General features: G+C 46.0%; 2 long non-coding RNA genes across 3 annotated transcripts in view; one reads left to right on the top strand and one right to left on the bottom strand.

The window, feature by feature from the left end:
• LOC144333535 (uncharacterized) overlaps window positions 1-10,066 on the bottom strand; it is a 32,749-nt gene extending 22,683 nt beyond the window's left edge. The window contains exons 1-2 of the long non-coding RNA XR_013402251.1: window positions 9,883-10,066; window positions 2,027-2,084 (exon numbers count right to left, since the gene is read on the bottom strand). This is a non-coding gene — a long non-coding RNA (uncharacterized LOC144333535). The remainder of the gene's footprint in view (window positions 1-2,026; window positions 2,085-9,882) is intronic.
• Window positions 1-19,099, top strand: part of LOC106992780 (uncharacterized) — a 173,461-nt gene that overhangs the window by 131,168 nt on the left and 23,194 nt on the right. The window lies entirely within an intron of this gene.

Here is a 19,099-nt window from a genome sequence, read left to right as displayed (position 1 = left end):
CACCCCATGTGGACTATTGATTACCTCTCTGTAGTCTTGTCAGACACAGATAATATCTTGCTTCTACCGTCATCAAGCTGAGCTAATCCACAGTTCTAGTAGGAAGATTCCTAACCTATTAGCACATTATCTATACTGGGATCCGGTTCCATTTTGAAACGAGAAGCCCTATCACTTGCCCCTTTTTGACTCACAACTTAGTGGGGTGATACTATGGGAAGACCCCTCTTTGGGAAGACCCCTCTTTCTGACCTCTGGGGCATCCCAGCTGTGTGGGGCCTTCAAGCAGGGTAAAAGCTGTTTCACGGAAGTCTGGGTTTCCTCACCCATTGGGAGTTAAGATTTAATTATCTTTAGAGTAAACCTCCTTCCACTACACTAGGCTGGGAAGAAGTGATAATGCGTTATCTCTTCTGCTAAGCCCTTTTTAAACAGGGGCATCATTCAGCTGATCTGAGACAAGATAAAAGAGGGACCCTTTGAAAATGGTAATGAATCCAAACAAGAATTCTTGGATGAATCATTTCTGCTCTGGTTTATATTAGCTACGCAATTAAAGGGTTTACACAAGGGGACCCTCAAAGGAGAATTCTTTAACCACATGAAAGGCGGCAAGGTCGACTCCTAAGAGAAGGCATTCCTGAGCTTTTCTTGGCTATTTTTCCCAGACCTTGGAAAAGGCCTGTGCTTTTCAAAGAAGAGGTCACTTGGAGGGAAGACAATCAGAGGCAGGCTGCAGGGGACAAGCCATATTTGGAGTAGGTTTACAACCAGCCTCCTTCCAGTTCTCCTTGGCACTTTCCAGTTCACAAAGGACAATTACAGCTTCACTCCTTTTTGGTTTTTTTGAGACTGAGACAGGATCTCACTCTGTCACCCGGGCTAGAGTACAGTGGTGAGATCACCCCTCCCTGCAACCTCCGTCTCCTGGGCTCAAGTGATCCTCCCACCTCAGCCTCCCAAGTGACTGGTACCACAGGTGCATGCCACCACAACTCGCTGATTTTTGTATTTTGTGTAGATGGGGTTTTGCCCTATCTCCTAGGCTGGAAGGCTCTTAAGAGGAGAACTGAGCAGTGAAGATCCCATCCTGGACTTTGCAGACTTGCTGTGCCTTTGAATGCTTCTCTCACGGTCAGAGCCTGCACTGGAAAAGATGGCATTTGGGACAACACACCTGGCTGCCACCCCAGGAAGAAAGTAGTGGACACTGGAGGACTGTCAGCCCTGTCGGTTTCTGGAAATGTGCCCTGAGTTTAAGTTCTGGTTTCAGAATATGAGGAGCAAAATTACTAAGTAGGCCTCCTCGTAGAACAGGAACCTCTTCCTGCCGTGGGCCGGTGGCTCTGACATATCACAGAGCCTGCTCTGATGAAGGCAGCAGGAATGACCCCAAAACAAGCAAAACCAAAGAAAACTGTTTGACAATGGAAGTAATAGAGGCTCATTTTAGAAAATGTAGACATACAGAAGAAAAGAAGAATCTTCCATAACCCACAGATTATAACTACTTACATACCTTCCAGGGTTTATTTCTCTTTTCTAAAAAACAAATGTGTAAGTGGAATTTACCTATAAAAAAGATACAGGTCCTAAGAGCACAGCTTGGCTTGACCAATTTTCACAAGCTGAATGCACCTGTGCAATTAGCACCAGGCTCAACACACAGCCCCAGCAGCACCCTGGAAGCCTTTCCAGGCCTCCTTATTGTCACCCCCTCCCTCCCCAGGGGTAGCTGCTATCACTGTAGCTTTGGTCTGAACTATATATAAATGCAATCATGCCACATTATGTTTCTGAGACTCACCCACACCCTGGCAAGCCATTGCAGTTTGTTTATTCTCAATGTTCTACAAGTAGCAGTCCCCAAGCTTTCTGGCACCAGGGACCAGTCTCATGGAAGATGATTTTTCCTTAGACCAGGTGGGGATGGTTTCGGGATGATTCAAGCACATTACATTTATTGCGCACTTTATTTCTATTATTGTTGCATTATAATATATAAGGAAATAATTATATAACTCACCATAATGTAGAATCAGTGGGAACCCTGAGCTTGTTTTCACCCATCTAGAAGGTCCCATCTGGTGGGGGTGGGGTGGGGATGAAAGACAGTGACAGATTATCAGGCATTAGATTCTCGTAAGAAGCTTGCAACCTGGATTCTTTGCATGCTTAGTTCACGATAGGGTTCATGCTACTATGAGAATCTAATCCTGCCACAGATCTGACAGGAGACAGAGCTCAGGTGGTAACACTCACTTGCCCACTGCTCACCTCCTGCTGTGCGGCCCTGTTCCTTACAGGCCATGGACTGGTACCACACAACTATTTCACCATAGCTACAAAAGCTGATTAGAGGTGTAATTACAAATTACATCACTATTACATAGCTTACAAAGAGGTTTAATTGGACTTATAGGTCCACATGACTAGGGAAGCCTCATGATCATGGTGGACGGCAAGGAGGAGCAAATCATGTCTTACATGGAGGGCAGCAGGCAAAGAGAGAGCTTGTGCAGGGAGACTCATTTTTCAAAACCATCAGATCTTGTGAGACTTATTCGCTATCACGAGAACAGCATGGGAATTACAAATTACATAGTTATGTAGTTACAAATTACATAGCTAATTATACCTGTAATCAACTTTTGTAGCTATAGCCAAATAGTTTTCCCAAGTGGTTGCACCAATTTACACTCCCACTAAGAGTACATGACCCTGCTGGCAGCTCAATCTGCATTCTTATTGACTGCATTAGTCCATTTTCATTCTGCTGATAAAGACACACCCAAGACTGGGCAATTTACAAAAGAAAGAGGTTTAATTGGACTCATAGTTCCACATGACTGGGGAAGCCTCACAATCATGGTGGAAGGCAAGGAGGAGCAAGTAACATCTTACATGGAAGGCAGCAGGCAAAGAGAGAGCTTGTGCAGGGAGACTTCCATTTTTCAAAACCATCAGATCTTGTGAGACTTATTCACTATCACAGAACAGCACAGAAAGACCTGCCCCCATGATTCAATTACCTCACACCAGGTCCCTCCCACAACACATGGGAATTCAAGATGAGATCTGGGTGGGGACACAGCCAAACCATATCATCAACACTTTATTTTTCCCCATCTTTTTCATTTTAGCCATTCTTTTCATGTGTGTTAGACATTTGGATAGCCTCATTTGTGAAATGTCTCCTCAAATCTTTGCCCATTTCTTCTACTGGGTTTTTCATCTCTTTATTGCTCTGTAGTTGTTTTTAATATATTAGACTTATGTATTGCAAATCTCTTCTTCTACTCTGGAAGTGGCTTGCATTTCTAGTCATTTCAGACTGTTTTAATGCTATCTTATTTCTTTCTTTATGATTCAGCACTCTTTGTGTCCTGCTAGAACCCTATCTATTTCATATTCATTAAAATGTGATTTTTTTCTACAGTCTTCGTTATTTTTCCTTTAACATTTAAATTTATAATAAATCTGGATGTGATTTTTATACAGTGCATTTTTCTTCCCAAGATATCCAGTCGTCTCAGCATCTTTCCAGACTTTTGCTAAAAATATTTATACAATATGTTATGAATATATATGCATGTTTACTTATTAAGAAATATTAAATTCATATAGAATATTTTAATATTTCATTTAAAATTAATATTGACTAATTGTCAGTGAAATCCACCAAAACATTATTTTTAGTATCTGCATTATATTCCATTTTATGGAGTTGAGCCATCCAAATGCTATTAGACATTCAACTTGTTGCCAGATTTTCACACATAAGAAACCGTCCCAACTACTCGGGAGGCTGAGGTAGGAGAATTGCTTGAACCCAGGAGGTGGAGGTTGCAGTGAGCTGAAATCATGCCCTTGCACTCCACCCTGGGCAATAAGAGTAAAACTCTATCTCAAAAAAAAAAAAGAAAAGAAAAGAAAAAGAAAAAAATACACCATTGTAAAAAGCTAGGTATAAATATTTCAATGAGTATACCCAGGATAGATTCCTAGAAGAATTGATCCAAATGAACATTATAAGGCCTCTGATCATAATTGCCAAATTGCTTTCTGGGAGGTTTGTTAAAACATAGAATTTTATAAAAACTGAGACTAGTTTTCTTTCCCCATGTCACCACAGTTTTGCTAACATTGATGATTATCATTAAAATCTTTAGACAATTATATAGAAAATAAATTACATGTTGATGTGGAATTTGGTTTTCTTTCAAAATCAAATTGGAACTCTTTATGTTAACCATTTTTATTTTATCTGCAGAGTATAATCTGTTTATTCGTTACCTTTTACATTAAACACATTACTGTTCTTTTTATTGCTTTGTCTGAGCTTTATATAAAAGGTAGATACCAGTCATGTTTAATATAGATTATTTCCAAACATATTGACTGTCTTTAAAGGTTGCCAATTTATATAGGAGTTTCATATTTTTATGTAGCTGAGCCTCTTGATCTTCATTTTATTATTTTTTCTATTACTTTTAATCTTAAGTAGCTTGGATCAAGTATTGACTTCTATGGAACATTTTTACATTTCATTCCTTTTTCTATCTGAACTTATTCTGCTACTTTGACGTAAGATATGGATGAATCTAAATTACATCTTCTCCCCATCCCCAGACACCTAACTAGTTTTCCCAGCAGCTATTAGTGTTTCCCAGTAGCCCAGCAATGCCGTGAATAACTATGTATTCTTAGCTGGTGCTGCTCCTAAGAATTCCTCTTAGGTGCAGAACCAACATGGGGAGATTCCCCTGAGAATTGTCAAGTAGAAGATAAGCCATTGGAGCCCAGCTCAACCCTGCAACATAGGCCCCAGAGAAGGCAAGAGCCACTCCGCCATTCCAACGAAGGAATCTACTGCTTTTGAAGAAAGTTAGGGAGAATGAGGAAAAAGTGGTGGTCATGGCGGGTTGGGGGTGGTAAAGAGGAAGAAGGGAAGAGCCAGAGACATGAAAAGATGCTGGACAAGCAGAGGTGTCAGTGAAGCTTGCTGGTGTTGGGGCAGTTACGTGGACAGCGTGGATCAATGACTGCAGGTGGTCCACAGTTGTTACTGCAATTCCTTATATTTTGGCTATGAAAACCCCTTCTGTAACACTTCTGTTCCCCCAGACTCCAGACTGTGCTCAAAAGGACTTTGCCTGAGTTTGCTTGTGTTTTGTGAGGCTCTGAGAAGTGCAGCATTCACATGTGTGCTGTGTGCACACGGAGCGGAAGCTGGGATGTGGGGGCTGCAGAGTTGTCCTTTGGGCTTGCGGGGACCTTGGGCAGGGCTCGGGGCTGTCGCAGACCAGGAACTTCAGCATGAAGTGGAGCTGAGCCTGGCTCACATCCGGATTCATTTTGCTGGCCTTGTTGCTTTGCCATTCATTTTGGTTTCTTCCTTTATCACCAGGGCTGATATTCTGAGTTCATGTTACTTCTCTTGGAAGTCTAAATCTTGAAGCTTCTTTTATTAAAAATGCAGTCAGTTCTCCCTCTCTCTCTCTCATTTTACCATCTTCATCATTTTTAGGTACACATTTTAGTGTCATTAAGAACATTTACATTTTTGTGCAACCACACCACCGGATATCCAGAAATTTTTCATCTTCCCAAACTGAGACTCTGCACCCATTAAACACTAACTCCCCATTTGCCCCTCTCCCCAGCCCCTTGAAACCACCATTCTACTTAATATCTCTATGAATTTGACTACTCTAGGGACCTCATATAAGTGGAATCTCACAATATTCTTATTTTTGTGACTGGATTATTTCATTTGGCATAATGTCCTCAAAGTTTATCCATGTTGCGTCATGTGTCAGAATTTCATTTATTTATTTATTTATTTATTTACAGATATATATTTATTTTTTGAGACGGAGTCTTGCTCCATTTCCCAGGCTGGAGTGCAGTGGCACAACCTCGGCTCACTGCAACCTCCGCCTCCCAGGTTCAAGCGATTCTCCTGCCTCAGCCTCCCAAGCAGCTGGGACTACAGGCGCGCACCACCATGCCAAGCTAATTTTTGTATTTTTAGTAAAGATGGGATTTCACCATATTGGCCAGGCTGGTCTCGAGCTCCTGACCTCAGATGATCTTCCTGACTCGGCCTCCCAGAGTACTGGGATTACAGGCCTGAACCACTGCACCTGCCTTCATTCCTTTCCATTTTAAGACTTCATAATATTCCATTGTGTGGGGAGACCCCATGTCGTCCATCCATTCATCCATCCAGGGACACGTGGGTTGCTTCCAGCTTTTCTCTGTTATAAATAATGCTGCTATCAGACCGCTCTTTGTATCCTTAAAATCAAAACTGCAGCCCACACTGGGGGGCTCTTGGGGAGAAAACCACACGGCACTCCATAGTGTGGGGTCTGTCCCGTGACTCTCAAGCCCTTGGGTCTCCTTGAAAAAGATGGACCTAGTCCCAGGGTGGGGGTCATTATGGAAGGGCACCATGACACGAAGGAATGCCGTGACTTGATACAGCCCCTCATCCCACCAGCACAGGAGGAGGGGAGAGGAGCCTGACCTGCTCTGCCCTCCTGCCTTAGAGCCATACCCCGGCCTGGGTGAGCCCTTACCTAATCCTTTCGCTCAGTTACTTCCAGAAATATGAGGGCCCCGCAGACCCAGTCCCTCTCTTTGTATCTTGATTTTCTTTTTTCAGTGGGCTCCAAAGAGAGAGAACTTTCCTAAAACACAGAACAGTGGTGGTAGGAGAGACGGCCCACAGCACACCTGAGCCAGGTGGCTTCCTTTGTCTCGGGTGCTTTCAGTGGAAGGGGGCCCACCTTGTGTTTTATGAACATGGAATCCTCTAAGATCGTGGGCATTAGCCTCTGAGATATAGAGCTTATTATACACGAGTCCTTCATTATTCTGGGTATATCAGACACAAATATGAATAAGAATCCTTGCCCTGGAGGAAATGACCGTGCACCACTGGGGAAACTCGCACACTGAATGATCAGTGCACATTGTGATAAAATCCCAGAGGGAGTCACAAATAGCTTTGCACATGGTACAGCTTGGGCCTTTTGACTGTAGTTTCAGAAAAGGGTATGACAAGGAACGTTACCTTAACAACCAGCCTCATTTTCAAGATGAGCACGAGGCCCAAGGAGACAAATTGATTATCTAAAAGCATAAGCCGAGTCGTGGCAGACCCAGGGCCAGTATGCAGGCCCCACTCCAACTCTAGTCTCACCTGAACTAGGTGGCCCACGTCTGGGCTCCAGCTCAAAGGTGGTCTTGGGCTTGCTGGGTTTTGAAAAGAGAGGCTGAGCTGTGGAATTTCAGTTAGAAATCCCATTCTTCCTCTATCTCATTCCCTGCTGAAATGACACACTGTTTTAGACTCATGCTTCCTGATGCATGTGAATTTTATCTCATATCCTGCGGGACAATAGCTGGAGTGTGGCTGCAAGATTACCACATGGTCAGTTTCCATAAACAACATCCATCAGCCTTGCTCCATCCTGCCATGTGGGGTTAGCACCAGCTGACCCCAGGGAAATTTGCTTATCAATCTGGGCTTATAACATTCAACAGACAGGACTGTAGTTACATTCAGAAGTGTTCTTGCTCCATGGGAATGTGCTGTGTTTTCTCACTGTGCCTGTGTCCTGTCTGAGGCTTTCTGATGGACAGATGTGCTTCTACCTGCCTGGTATCCATTCCCACTTCTCCTAGTAATAGGACCTTGATGTTCCTTTAAGGACCCACCATCTCCCATTTCCACCACCACTCTGAATGCATCCAACATCCAAAACCTGGGAACAGGGCCCAGACCAGACCAATTAGATTCTCTTGGACATTTGAACATCAAACCGGGTGGTTCAAGGTCAGAAGTTGGCTGGGGCTTGTTTACTGTGAGAACTGAGCCCTGAAGAGACCACCTGGCTACACATTAGTTCTTGCACCCAGAGCCCCTCCAGCTGCTTGGCTTTTAGCTGTCTTTCTATTTCGTGATATAGTCCATATTTTTTTCCTATGTAATACTATTTTGCTTCTAATACTAGTTAGCCAGAGTCTTATGTCTGTTGTTTGCAACTGCAGAACCCTGACTGACCACTGTTGAAAATGAGTAGGCAGATGAAGGGCTCCAGATGAGGGTCAACCAGGAAGGAGCGAAGGGAGAAGTTAAAGGGAGAGGAGTCGGCAATGGTGATGAAACCTCGGTCCAATGCCAGTGAGACAGAAGAGATCTCAAAGAAATAAGGAGGAGGTAGACAGGAGGGAACGGTTGTATGGCTTGTAAATGGAATTCTGTCAAGGGATGGAGAGATTGAGTTATCAGTGGAAAGATTCCTGGAGATGAGGGGTCATGGAAATATGAGGCCCAGGAATCAAGGGCTCTGCCATCCTGCAGTTCAAAATCACTAAGGAGGATGCTGGGAGAGGAAAATGGTGACCCAGAAAGTGGAACTGTGAGAATTTGCCCAAAGTGGGCCCTTGGCAGTCCTCATACAGTTACCACATGTGGACTAGATTAGGACATCTTTGAACTCACTTTCTCCAAAGGGTTTACTCCCCTGCGCTTGAGTCCCCATGGATGAGATTGCCCAGGGTACGTGTCCAACTGGGAATGTACATGGCTGCAAGTACCAAAGGCAGATGCGTGCTCTGACTATGAGGGTACTTTTGGCACAGAGTTCCTCGTGACCTCTCTGCTCCTCCCAGGATGAGGTAGGCCAGGCAGGCACATGCAAAGTCCTCACAAACTCATTTCCTCCCCCATGTCCCCAGGGTTGAGCTATAGCTCGCTACAAGGCAATTTGGCTTTATGATGAATGAAGTTCATATCCCAAGTGACAAGGCCTTTCCTAGCCCTGCTCTCTGGTGAAGTGTCCAAGGTTCTAAACCCTAACATCCATCCTTTCTTTCCTGCTTCCTGCCATAGGCCCTTTTCCCACAGCTGGGCTGGAAACTGTCCAGGCTCCCCAGGTACCCTGGGCAGGCTGGAGCTCCTCTTGCTTTGGTTAATCCCCTGCCAAGGAATGACCCTGGCCCAGACCTTCAGCCTGGAGCTCTGTTCCTCTGTGGGCGATACCTCTTTACTCTGCACTGCTGCCACCTGAAGTATGTGAAATGGGATTTTCCAACAATTATTTTAAAAGCAGTCCAGGAGAAATGCCAGTGAATCAAAAGTGTGGTTAAACTTGCAGGAGAAATGGGCTTCTATCCATTTCTGGGTCATCGACCCCTTTGCAATACTATGGAAGCTGTGAACACACAAAAAAATCCCACAAATTGTTGCCCACAATTTCAGGGGGTTCCTGAAACCTCCTAATGGCACACATTGACTGTATCCAAGGTTCAGAGCCATCTTCAGACACATGAAGTCCCCCACCCTGTCCCCAGGGTCTCAAATGTATCCCAACTCTCCTGCAGGAGGTGGCCAGAGTGTGCACCCACGTGCCGGGCCCCGGAGTGTGCACCTGTGTGCTGGGCTCCAGAGGCTGTCCCCAGATCCCTGGGTCTTTAATGTTGCAATGAAAGAGACTGAGGACCCCAGAGAGCTGTGAGTGTCATCTGGGAATCATAGCATGGGGAGGGTTTGTTAGGAGCCCGCCTGCCAGCGTCACGCCTCTGCTGGCTCCTAATGGGGCTGCCAGTCACCCCTACAACCAGGAGATGGCTTGAGGTCAAGTCTGGGGTCTTCCAGGGACACGAGCCGGTGACCCATCTTCCACTCATCTCTCTGTTGCAGAACCCAACATTTCCCACTGGAGCCAGGGCCCTGTAGTCCCCACTGAGCCCTCCAGCCCCTACCTGCTTACTCCCAGCCCTCACGACCCCAGCACATCCTACACTGACACCTCTGTCCCTTTCTCTTCATAACCCAGCATAACAATCAGCGTGTTGAATTCTTACCTGCAGGACTTCTGTTCATACCTGTTCAGCTTCCATACCATCCCCTTCCCCAGCCCACACCAAGCAGGCAGGGGGTAGAGCCAGCTAGAGGAACCTGGGAGTGACTTCTGGCTCTTTCCTCTCTGCCCCACCCCACTTTCCAGCTTATCCTGCACACAGCTGCCTCATGATATTGTACAGTGCAAATCAAGACATGCCACTCTGGCTCAAAACCTTCCCCTGGCCACACCCCCACTCTGCCACCACTACCCAGTTAATGTCTGAATACCTTGAGCCAGCTTACAAGGCATCCATGAATTTGACCTTGTCCCACCGTCAGCATATCTGTCCTGCCCTCCTGTGACTCCCGGAGTCTTTGCTGCAGCCACCTCAAACCAGCTGTGTGTCCTGAGGACATTATTCTGGAATCCCATCCTCTTATCCTGTCTTCCTCCCCGCCTTTCGGTAATCCTCCATCCATTCTCGGTCTCCCCTGGAGGGTGGCCACTGATTGGGCCTCTTCTCTGACTCACCCAGGTAGGAGCAGGTGCTTCTGACTCTTGGCTGTCTAAGTGTCATCTCCAGGGGAGCTCTTTCATCCTGATGCTTGGCATTGGGAACCATCTGCTTTAAACTACGATATCATCGCATCTTTGAGACTGAATCTTTTCATTTCAGTGTCAAGAGACACATTGTCCATGCGTAAGGTGCTCAACAAATGTTGGACAACTAGCTAATTAATTAATGGAAGTCATAGGAGTCTCTGGAGCAGGAAGGTGTGTAGGAAGGTACACAAGCTTTTAAGTTATGCCTCCATCTGGATTGAGACTACTCTAACTCAAGTGTGACTTTGGGCTCATAGTTTAACTTATCTGAGCCTCCATCTCTTCACCTGCTCAATGAAGATAGCCGGGAAAACTATTACGTAGTGAACCCGTGGATGCACACATGTGTCCTACTTGTGCACACACACATGTACACACACTCACAAATGCACATGCACACACAGGCACACAAAGAAACATACATACACACATGTATGCACATGCACGCACACACGTCATGCACACGCATGTACATAGAGACTTGAACAGAACATGCACAGACACAGATGCACATATGTACACACATACATGCACAGAGACACACATATGTGCATGTACGCACGCACACACTAAAGGTACATTGAATACACCTATTGGCCACTGAATAAATGATAAAATCAATAGCTGACTAAAACTGAGATCGAAGCATCCAGGGTTTAATAATTTAAAAAGTAAAATGAAATATTTTTAAGCTTCTGTTTATGTTTACTTATCATTATTATTTTCTTAAACCTTTGGAGATCAAAACTTAAAAGTTTGACAGTGCAGGAACAATGACTCCTCAGCACCGTCGGTTCTCCTGCTATGCATTTGCAATATGAAATAGAGAAATATGAGGCCCCCTAAAATACTTTGTTTCCTTAACCAACCACAGCTGAAAGTGGGTGGGTGAGTAAGACCTGTTTTCTTCACATTCTTGATGCTGTTGATGATGTCTGTACTAATCACATATGCTAAAGATCATGATTTGGGGGTTTTCCCTTCTTTTCATTATTTGAGATGGCAAACTATTGATATTTTGCTTTTAAGATGTGACAAATTATCAAACAGGATTTTCCCTTGAAAGACATATAACCTAAATGGAGTTTTAAATACAGGCATTTAGATTATTTTGTTTACTTTGATGAATAGCATTACCCAGATAGTTCTACGAAGATTGGAACTATGATATGATAATCTCTGTTATCCTGCCTGTATTCCTATCTAAGATTTTATGAATACTTTTGCCAGGGTCTCACTCTCTCGCCCACATTGGAGTGCAGTGGCACGATCTCGGCTCACCGCAACCTCCGCTTACCAGGCTGAAGCGATTCTTCTGCCTCTGCCTCCCGAGTAGCTGGGATTACAGGCACACACCACTACCACCCAGCTAATTTTCATATTTTTAGTAGAGATGAGGGTTTTACCATGTTGGCCAGGCTGGTCTCGAGCTCCTGACCTCAAATGATCTACCCGCCTTGGCCTCCCAATCAAAAGGCTTTAAAACAAAGTTATTCTTAACATTTTCTAACACATACGATCTTTTTATGCATTACTTGCCAGTCTATTTCCTTATTTAACTATAGGAAACATTTTGATAAGTTTTATGTATAAAACTAATAGATTTCAAATGGTCATTTATTCTAGAATTTTACTCATGCAATATAAATAAACATGCATTTATATTTCCACGGACTGAAAGAATTTCAAAATATAAAGTACTCAAGGTGATTTTTATTCCAGGTTACGTTTAGAATGGTTGTCTATGTATAGAAGTGAATGTTCATATATTAGCAAAAGTCTTATGATGTGCCTTGTCAATTTTATTACTGTTGTTACACTGATCGGATAGGAAAGTAATCTGCAGGGTCACCCGATCCTTGATCTGCAGGCTGCCAGGAAAGCCAGAAAGGATGCTGAAATGGGCTTCTAGCTGACTGGCCTTCTGAAGGTCAAGGCTGAAGCGAAAGCTGAGTGCGGAGTCTGTCCCTGAGATGAATTCCAGCGCATCCTGTATGCATGTGTGCGTAATCATGTAGCAGAAACAAAAGCTCTGTGGAACAATTCTTACTCTTTATGTATAAAGGATTTGTATATACATAATATATACATAAACACATGTGTACATACACATGCATATACACACGTACATGCACACTATTTCTCTATTGCTCTTTATTCTATCCAACATTTTATTCCATTAAACTAATGCTGGCCACCACCTTCTAAGTTGTTTCACAACCCACAGTTTGACAAGCACTGAAGGATACTTCCTAAATTCCACTTCCCTTGTGCCTTAATGCACCCCATAAAGGAGAAGGAAAAGTCCCCACAGCTATGGCAAGCCCCACAGGAGGGTAGGGCTCCTCCATCATTTTCATTGACAACTTCCTCCCAGGCACTTTGCCGAGCGTGTATTTTGTGGGAAGCTCCAGGAATGTGAAGACTTACTTCCTGACTTTACAAATCCCATACTCTAAGGACTGGGGAAGTCACTAACAGCTACTCCCATGACAGCATGGTAATGCCATTTTTAGCATAAATGTGGGCACGGAGAAGGCTATCTCTTCTGGCTTAGGGGCTAATGATGTTATCCCTGAGAAGGTGACATCTGAGCTGAGCCTTAATGGGTAGAGGAGTCTCAGACAGCCAGAGGGAAGAGCCAGGGGTAGCTGGAATGGAAATGGGAGCAGAAGGTGGGGCTGGATAAAGTAGGCTCTGAGTGCAGAGATTTCTAAGCTGCTCAGATCTCTGGAACCCTGGAATTATTTCTCTTCGTTCATCAGGAAGGGGGTACAATAAGGATGGGGTGCATCTCTCCCAGGCCTGGGAACCTGCATTCAAAGCGGGCTTGTGAGGTGGTCCTTGAGGCTCTGCAGAGCCCAGGTTAAGAGACTGAGCTGGTGGGAGCCCCACCCTGACTCACTTACCTCCCTTCTCGGTGGAGTAAGCCCCAGTGAGCCATGAGCCCCCCATGAGCAGAGGCCTCTTTGGGGACTGTCCCAGCAGGGACTCCAAGAGTGCTTGCCTTCACCAATAACCACACGATGGGGTCCCTTCTGGTCGTGGGGTGACACTGAGCCCAGGGACAAGCGTCTTTAGGGCTGCCAGTTCTCTGTCTCTTTGTCCCTAGTTGTAAGACAGAGTCCCTAGGTGCTACCCAGGGCCCATGACAGTGCCAGTAAAACCAATGAGAAGTTCCCCGAGAAGCAAAACATATGATCATGAGTTGAAGAAAAGCCTGCCCACCCTTAAAGATAGAGCTCGTGTCGGCAGGGCCATCAGCAGGAATATTATTGGGAGTAATGGGAGCAAACTGTTGAGTCTGGAAGCCTGGACCCCTACCCCAGCCCTTCTGTAGGCTCCCTGCAGCCCCCACCAGACTCACCTCCTCAGCCAGAACACAAAGGAAGGCAGTTCTCCCTGGGCCTTGACCTCATCCCAGACACCAGCCCCTCCCGCCTGCCCCGCCAGCCACATCCTGAGATGACACGGGAGGAGCTTTGCCAAGGCTGCACTGGAATCATTTGTTAATGGCTACACGTGCAGTGTATCAGCAAGGAAATAGCCTATTAATCATTAGAACATTTTCCCCAAACAAATCTATCAAAGGAGCAGAACGTGTATATATTGTCCCGTTTGCCAGGCCTAGCTCAGCTGCTCCTGGTGCTGAGCAGATGGCTTAGACGAGTGACAGTGTTTCCCTCATTACGTGACTCTTGAAAACAGCCCAGACGGCGGTGTTTATGACCAGCGCCCGGGATGATTAGACACCCCGATCCACCCACACTGAAAGGTGTGATCCACATGAGTAATGATGTGCTCGCTAGTAGGCATGGTTCTTTGGGGTATGGTGATGTCACACTTAAGGATTCCTCCTACCCAGTGTCATGGGGGCTGGGAATAGGAGGGTGAAGACTTCTGGTTTCAGTTCATTTAATGGAGAGAGATGCTCCCTCTGGGATATATTGCTACTTACTTCAAAAATGTAACTTAAATCCACAGCCCTGTGTCTAAAATTTCTCTCATCTACATATTCTTCTCTCCATGGCCACCTCCGAGGTCTAAACCTCTCGCCAGGTGCAGTGTGGGTGCCTGTCTTCCGTCTTGACTCACTGAAGTCCCTCCACATTGCAGGAGCTAGAGAGTGCGAGAGCAAGGCACCCAACGCAACAAGCCTTCAGTGAGGCCAGGGGATGCCAGGATGCAATGCAGACTGTGACCCAAGAATCTAACTTGCAAATGTACGGCACGACCTCGCTGAAGGGCGCAGGGTGCTGACCCTAGTGACTTTGCAAGTGAGTGGAGTCTGTAAGACCACAGGCAAAGAGAGCTGCACACAAGCACTCTGCTCTAGACGGTAATGATGTTTCTCAGGGGTTAGCAAGTCTGCAACCACCATACATGGATATAGAATGGGACACTGAAGTAAATGGGTGCAGAATGTCAGGAGCCAGATTTCTCCCCATTGCAGTGGGAGATTAGAGATAAGCAAGGGGAGGAAGCTGGAATGATTTGTGGGATATGGAATTAGAGCTGGAAACGTCAGACTCATGTTTAGCCTCATATAGATACAGATGGATCAATGTAGATCAATGTAGATATACGTATGGATATGCATATATGTACATATACATTTCTAAGCACTTTTGGCTGCAAAGGCCTAGAAGCAATGACACCCCAGTGGTATCAAGCACACCTAGCACCCACCTCTTGGTTTCTAGTATCACTTTCCAGTAAAAGGAATCAGGGCCCCTGAGGAGAATTGACTGATTCTAGAGCTGGGGCAAGAAATAAACCTGAAGAGCCTGGAGTATCCTGTTGTCAGAAAGTAAGGAAGGGCTCAGAAAAGACAACTTGTGAATACTGAATAATAGTGTGTCATTGTCGGTTAGTTGGTTGTGACAAATGCCTGATACCATTGTAAGATATTAACAGTAGAGGAAAATGGGTTCAGGGTAGAGGAGACCCCTTGATACTATCTTTGCAATTTTTCTGTAAATCTAAAATTATTCTAAAATAAAACGCTTGCTTTTTAAGAAGCCTCGAATGACACTACTTGCCATTCTCTGTAACTGCATCCACTCTCTCACCCTTGATCACTTTGTTCCCACCACAGTGGCCACCTTTCCATTGCACCTGCCTTTATCATCCCATGTCTCCTGTGCTTCTAGAACTTTCTGTATGCTGCTCCCTCTGGCCAAAATGTGCTTCCTTCTGCACCTGGCTCCTCCTACATCAGGACTTCACTGAAATCTCTCTCTGTGGGGATGGGTTCCCGATCAGCCTAGCCAAAGTGGTTTCCTCCCGCTGCCCAGGGCCCCCACCACACCCACACCACACGTGCACACACACCCACACATGCACACTGTCTTCTGGTCCTCTTTCACATAACCTTGTGTATATTGTTCACTGCATTTCCATCGTGTTCCATAATCCAGCTCATGTGTCTCCCTGGGAAGAGTTCCTGATGCCTGAAGAAGATGTGTTCCAACTGTCACTGACTGCCCAGCATCTAGCTCAGTGCCTGGCACACAGTTGGTGCTTAGTATACATTTGCTGGAATAGATAGATGAGGGTATTAATGAATTAACTTTAAGCCAGGCATGGTTGCTCATGCCTGTAATCCCAGCACTTTGGGAGGCCAAAGTGGGCAGATCACTTAAGGTCAGGAGCTCGAGACCAGCCTGACCAACACGGTGAAATCCCATCTCTACTAAAAAGACAAAAATTAGCCGGGCATGGTGGCACATGGCCTATAATCCCAGCTACTCAGGAGGCTGAGGCAGGAGAATTGCTTGAACCCAGGAGGCAAATGTTGCAGTGAGCCAAGATCGCACCACTCTATTTCATCCTGGGTGACAGAGTGAGACTCAGTCTCAAAATAATAATAATAATAATAATCAACTTTATGTTATGACAGTCAGTCCCACATGAAACTGTGTATCACAGGCTCTCTTCATAGGCAAGTGAGGACAATACCCATGCCCTGCTGGCTTCATGAGGCTTTGGGGCAGAATGTTTGGCACCTGTCTGACTCCAGGCAGATAGCATGATCTCTGCTATCAGGGATTAGCAAACCTGATATCATCATGTGATCAAAATGCACATTGACAGCACACAGAGAAACAGAACTTTTCACACTTCACTGAAATACGTCACATATTTTTTCCCAGAAGCTTAAAATCAAATAAAAACTTGCAGTACACTAAGCATATGGCAACATGGTATAGCCCAACCACCATGTCACCATTGTGTGGTGGTCAAAATGAAAGAGATGTGGGACATGAAGGGTGAAAATTAAAGTCAACAAATGAAAACAACAGTTTGAAGGGTATCATGTGATCAAACAATATAAAAAATGGGCTTTTATTAACAACGGATTTGTAAATGGTAGTAAAATATGTCAGTTTGAGTCTGCTCTGCTTCTACATGAAAATCCATTGGAAAAAAGAACGAAGCTCATGTAGCATTGGGATCCAAAGTGAATTCTCCATTGCTACAGTGCGGAGTCTATGATGTTGCTTGAAAAATAACGACATCAACAAGGACACCAAGCTCTCCACCTGGGTAGCCAGCCCAGGACTTTAAGTGGGCAGAATTTCACCTTTAAGTTTATAGTCTATGAAAATGTATAAACAGGGATTTTTCATATGGCCTGGCTTTAGGATTGGCTTGGATTCTGGTCAGGTTCGCCTTCAGAAGAGTGCAGGAAGGAGTCCTCCTGGAAAAGTGTCGTCTCCTGCCGGACGATAAAGCCTGGCTCCCATCCTGGAGAAGCACAAGCTCTGAGTTTTGGGAGGATACCCTGGGGCTGGCCAGCAGCTCTGCCCCTCTCTAGTTGGTTCTTTGGAGGAGTAGATGCTTCAGTGGTTCAGAGGGAAGTGTCTGTTTCTTCCCCGTGCACCCTTGGGAGGAGGCCAAGTGGACGAGACAGGGGCACATATTGGCTCCAACCTTTCCAGAATCATTTCCACAAAACCCGTTGGGGAGAGGAACCAGGCTAGGGGCCTGCATGGCTCTCCCTGCCCTAGCCCTGCCTCTTGTCATTCCCAGATGAGGAAGATGGGTAAAGTCTTCTGGAATGGATGTCTTCCATCCTGGGTGTTTGATTCTGCCCACCAGGTAACAGGCACCTGGAGGTGGTGCTGAAGTGGGCCAGGCACCTCAGCTCCTGAGGGGCCCCTCATTCCTCACCAGACCCCGTGCTCCCTGCTGTCAGGGACAGACGCTCCCTAATTCCTGTGGAATGAAACGGGAGTGCTCACGAGTTAACTACCTTGGGGAGTTCACCGTGTCAATGGGGCTTTGCTGCCTGTCAGGTGTATTGGAAAGTCAGATTACACTGCTTTCAAAAAATGCTTCAACGGAAACTGCACCTGGAATGTGATTGGACATATGTCAGTTAGGAGCAGGTTGAACCGTGTTTGCTGTGAAGATGTCCTTCCTGCTGCCAGCGTTCGGTTCTCCCCCAGCACCACTGCACTCAGCAGACGACGTCTTATCCAGTAGGGCATCCTCCTCAGGCCGTTGCAGGTGTCTGTGCCAATGGGGACTCCTTGGCAGTGGAGACCCACTTGTGAGCCCTGCAGCCACCTGCCAAGTGCAGAAACTCCGCCCCTCTCAAACACTCACCCAGGGATGTCTGGGAGCCCAGTGTTGTCCAAGCCTGGTTGCTAGGAGTTCCTGCAGGTACTTCTGCTCTGGTGTGCAGCACTGAGATCCACTGCCAGGAGGACCTAAAGCCCAGAACCTTGTGTCTGCTGTGGGGAAGACACTGCCGCCTCCAGTGCTGCTGGCTGCAGGAGCTCCTCAAAGAGCCCTGCTGTCCTCAAGTCCCCAAAGCTGCACTGTGTTCTCAGAGGAAATAGGGGGGATGCCCTCTCCACTCAGCCACTCTTGTCCATGGGCTGTGCTGCCTGTCTTACGGGGACCCTCCTCCTTCCTGCAGCTGTTCTCTGTGGGACTCCCAGAACAGGGTACCTTTCTGCACCCCTTCCCTCGGCCAGTATGCATGCAAGAGACACTTTCCTCTTCATCCTTAGCAGCCCCCAAACCTCCTCCATGACATTCCGCATCCATACTATGTTGTGTGAGACTCATTCTGCTCCATACTACATTATTTGAGGGACAGTCTCTGCGGCTCTCAAGCCTAGCACAGTGCTGGCTCAGAGAAGCGTCTTCGTAAATCTCCACTTAAGGCACAGCTAAGTGGACATGTCCTGGGCTGGACCCACCATCTTCCCCTGCAGCCTCCTTTTCTTCTGGTTTCCACCTAAGACAAGGGCACCGCCATCCCTGAGTTACCCAAACCAAAAATCCGGGAGTGATTTCCAGATCCCTACCTCATTGCACTGGAGTTCTCTGTTTGCATGTCTGTCTGCCCTCTCAGGCTCTGGGATTCTCAAGTGCAGAGACTGAGTTGTATATCTCTGTATTTCTATTATTTCACACACATCTGGCACATGATAGGTGATGAATCAAGGGTTTGCACTGAGTGACTGGGGAGTTGAATGAAGACTTCATCCATGTGTGAAGTCATGCTCTGCACTCCTGGAGGGCACGTCTCTGCACCACCCATCTGATTCCCAGAAGAGTCTCTCTAGGTGGATTTTAAGTTATTTCGAGACAAGAACCCCTGCTCCATGGAATCT

The sequence above is a fragment of the Macaca mulatta genome, chromosome 12, assembly GCF_049350105.2.
Source record: "Macaca mulatta isolate MMU2019108-1 chromosome 12, T2T-MMU8v2.0, whole genome shotgun sequence".
Classification (NCBI taxonomy): Eukaryota; Metazoa; Chordata; class Mammalia; order Primates; family Cercopithecidae; genus Macaca; species Macaca mulatta.
Note: the sequence above shows the minus strand (reverse complement) of the source record. Positions and strands in the feature narration are given on the sequence as shown.